A 4,126-nucleotide genomic window follows, 5' to 3' on the forward strand; every position below is an offset into this window, starting at 1 on the left:
CAGAAATTTGTGTACCCCCCTTAGAGAGGGGGAGGAGAGTCTATTCACCACAGAAACGTTTCGTGTCCCCTAAAATCTTCACATGCCAAATTTGGCTCCATTTGCTTGATTCGTTTTCGAGTTATGCAGAAATATGTTTTTCGTTTGCATGACAGCCTACCCTAAGAGAGGGTAGAGGAGTCTCGAACCACCATAGAAACATTTGTTGCACCCTAGAACCTCCACATGCCAAACTTCGTTTTATTTACATGATTAGTTCTCGAGTAATACAAAAATTTGTGTTCCATTTGTATGGCAGCCCCCCCTAAGAGAGGGGGAGGAGTATCTAATCAGCGTAAAAACATATATTGCACCCTAACCTTCACATGCCAAATTTGGTTTTGTTTGCTTGATTAATTCTCGAGTGATGCAGAAATGTGTTTCATTCGTATGGCCCTCTTAGAGAGGGGGGAGAAGTCTCAAATGATCACGAAAACCTTCCCCAGCCCCAAAAACCCTCACATACCAATTGAGGGCCTTAGAATGCAAGGGGTTTAAGTGACTTGATCGATTTCTCTACATCAACATTTTCTTTAGTTAATAACTCAACTGCGAAAAAGTTCCAATTTAAGTTCGCTATAGAATCCGATAGATGAGGTTTTGGCCTATCTCCCACATTGTCAAATACAACTGGGAATGTATTTGCAGCTAAGTTATGACCAGAAGAGAGAGTCGATGTAGAGAAATCGATCAAATCACTTACACTCCTTTCATTCTAAGCCCCTCTATTTTCATGTCGATCGGTTCAGTTTTGAGTCCATAAGAATCAGACAGACAGACAGACAGAAATCCATTTTTAAATATGAGGGGCGTAGAATGCAAGAGATGTAAGTGACTTGATCGATTTCTCTTCATCAACTTTTTCTTCAGTTAATAACTCAACTGCAAAAACGTTCCAATTTGAGTTTGCTATAGAATTCGATAGATGAGGCTCTGACCTATCTTCCGCATAGTCAAATCCAGCTGAGAATGTATTAGCAGCTAAGTTATGACCAATAGAGAGAGTCGATAGAGAGAAATCGATGAAATCACTTACATCCCTTTCATTCTAAGCCCCTCATATATAAATTTTAGACACTGTATTTTTATTATATACATTTTTTTAATAAAATGACAAATCATACATTTTCCTTTTCATGTTTAATTTCATTTCAATAACAAACCAATACAAACAACAGGCGAGCAGTCCTCGAAACAGCGCTGCCAGCATATCGACACCTTGCACATGTTGGCAAGAAAGTGGCGTCAAGTTGTTCGATGAATGCATACAAAAGGTCGGCAGTATTTGAGATCGATTGTTGACATTTCATCGACCCAATATTGGCTGTCAAAACGGAATGTGGGAAGAACACACAATCACATTACATTACACAATATACTTTACATAAACGAAGAAAAAACATCAATTGATCCCGATGTCTTATTTCTGCAAAAAGTATCTCCCTGAGATCGATTCGACATTATTCAATCGATATAGGTATTGAAACAAGTTGCGCAATATGGACACCCTTTCTCCCAATGTTACAGCCCCCCACCAAGGCACCTCCCAAAATGAGGACTCGATGACGTGCGGCAGTTGTTCGCTGGGTAAACATTTCACCCATAATGGCAAACTGTGTGCTGTCGCTGCTGCACTTCTCCCGGCTCTCGGCGCGAGGAAAGCGAAAGGAAATATCAATCTGCCAATTAAATGCCCCGATGAAATGCATGACGATGATCCGGGATCTGGGCGCGGAAAGGCAGCGAACTCCAATTCCAGGCGGATGGCGGATTTTGGTATTATAAATACCCAAACGGTTTTTGGTTTGTGGGGCATAAATTTCATATTAAGTGATAAATTTGAGCCGCGTACGTGTTGACAGTTGCTTCCCCGTTTATCATCTGAAAGCTTTATTTTTGGACGCTGCCTTCCGTAACTTTCGGCTCGGAATTCGAAAATTAGCCGCTAGATGAGAGCACGCGGTTGGGTTCGTGATATGATTTTGTTTATTAGCGAATGTTTCACCAAAAGGCATGATCGTTCTTCATATTGGAATAATTCGGGGCTCCCTTCCAAACCGGGAGCCGCGCCCGGCTTCGGTGGAATATGTTTTTTGCCTCCGCTCCAATCGACGCCACTGCATACAATGTTTATAGAAGGAAATGTTCTATTTCCGAACGAACGGTTCGGTTTATGAGTAGGGAAACGATTATTTATTTATTTTTCCTGCTCACTTTGGGAATAAAAAATAACATTACAAGCACAAAGCGGCAGAGAGATTGCCAGCGGAGATTCGATGTGTGATTCTGAGTCAGGTTAGAGTCAGAGATCTTTTTCTTTTAATTGGAATAGGCGAATGGGGACATTGGGACATCGGGGGACGGTTCGGCACTATCGTCAGCGTGGATCAATGCTGCTGCTCACGGCAAGCTCTCGAGTTAATTATGTGTCTATGCTCATTTTTCACAGCGATGCGCACCGTGACAATGTCAAGAGGGTGATAATTGTACTGACTGTCTCTTGTCAAGTTTGGAGGAATCTCATACGTTTCATAGAAATAGAAAATGTGCTGACTGAGCTAGAACAGGCACACGAAGATTCATAAATAATTAAGTGGATGTGAGATTGAGTGTTTTAGCATTGGTATGGAATTTCTAGATTTCTTTCTCATTTTTAATTGTTTCCATCATGAAAATATACATAACCGTTCAATAGGCTTCAAATAAATTCATATTGATACGAAACTTTTAAATGTCACATTCTGTCAAAATCTCGAAACGAATTTCTATTGGTTCGAAAACAGTAGCAAAGAAAAAAAGTTTTACTGAATGCATAATAAGGTTTTTTTTCTAGCAGAATTAAGTGTTTCAGTTTAATCTAGGTTCTGATCATAAAAACTAAGGGTTTTAAATCGCCTGGAGCATTCAAGTATAATTTTAAAATATTTATAAAAATTTATAAAATACCCTTGAAAAAGACTAATTTGAAGTATTTTTTAACTTCTAAAAGGTACTCCAATCCATCAATTCAAATGTTTTACAACTGCATTATATGCGAAATTTTCTAATACTGGGTCAACTAATTTAAGTTTGACGACTAGTGGAGAATGGATCATTTCACGCAAACGTAAATATTAATTCCTAGAAATTGACGGAATTCAAATACTTTGAAAAATTCTACCTTTTCGAGACAAGTAATGCGAGAAAATAATTTTACACAAAATTCTGCATGAAAAATTATACAGACATTATTATCCTAAGACTAACTGTTCTCGAGATAGAACAAAATCTATAGGAAATTACATTTGATGAAAAAACTATATGTGTAATATTATGAAAACACCATTATAGAATCGTTTATTTTTTATAAGTTTGAGCTATGAACGTCTATGCATAGCCCGCAACTATAAAATTATAGGATCATAAAAAAATTATAGGAGGTTGTGTCCAAGACACGACCGCATTGTTGACGTAGAACTACGCTGTACTTTAATTCAAGTCGCTTGTTTATAACCGCGAATATTTTTTTATTTTTTATTATTATATTTTATTTTTTTTGAATATTTGTCTCAGCAGATATTCATTACTAATACCCTAGCGCAAATATTTTCCTCCTGCTATCTCCCCTCCTTGTCGCCATGTTCGGATCAACATGTTCACCCGCAACAGCGCAATACGTTAAAACGCACGCACGTACACACACAAAAATATCCATATATCGATGGCTTGAAGCAAATACATATGCACACACTTATCTCCGTATTGCGCTCTTCTCAACAGAAGCCCTTTTTGTTAATATTGCCGGTCTAGATCAGCTTAGCTGTCATCCTTCGTGGAGAGAGTTTTGCTACCATCATGCGAAACCAAATCACAGACAAAATTCCAGAACATTTATTTTCCTGGTGAGCTGACGATAGCCTAGTTTGATGATTTCCCACACAATTGTGTAGCTCAGAACCCTAATGCAATGGCGTTAGTTTGATGCGATAAATGCAATGCTAGAGGCATCAGCGAGTCAGTAATTTGGACGCGTCCACAGCTCAATCCGAAACTAAGACACGTGAGACTTTAAGCTTCTTTAGTTCATTCGTCTCTAACCTTCAAAAAG

This window comes from Toxorhynchites rutilus, chromosome 2 (assembly GCF_029784135.1).
Source record: "Toxorhynchites rutilus septentrionalis strain SRP chromosome 2, ASM2978413v1, whole genome shotgun sequence".
Classification (NCBI taxonomy): Eukaryota; Metazoa; Arthropoda; class Insecta; order Diptera; family Culicidae; genus Toxorhynchites; species Toxorhynchites rutilus.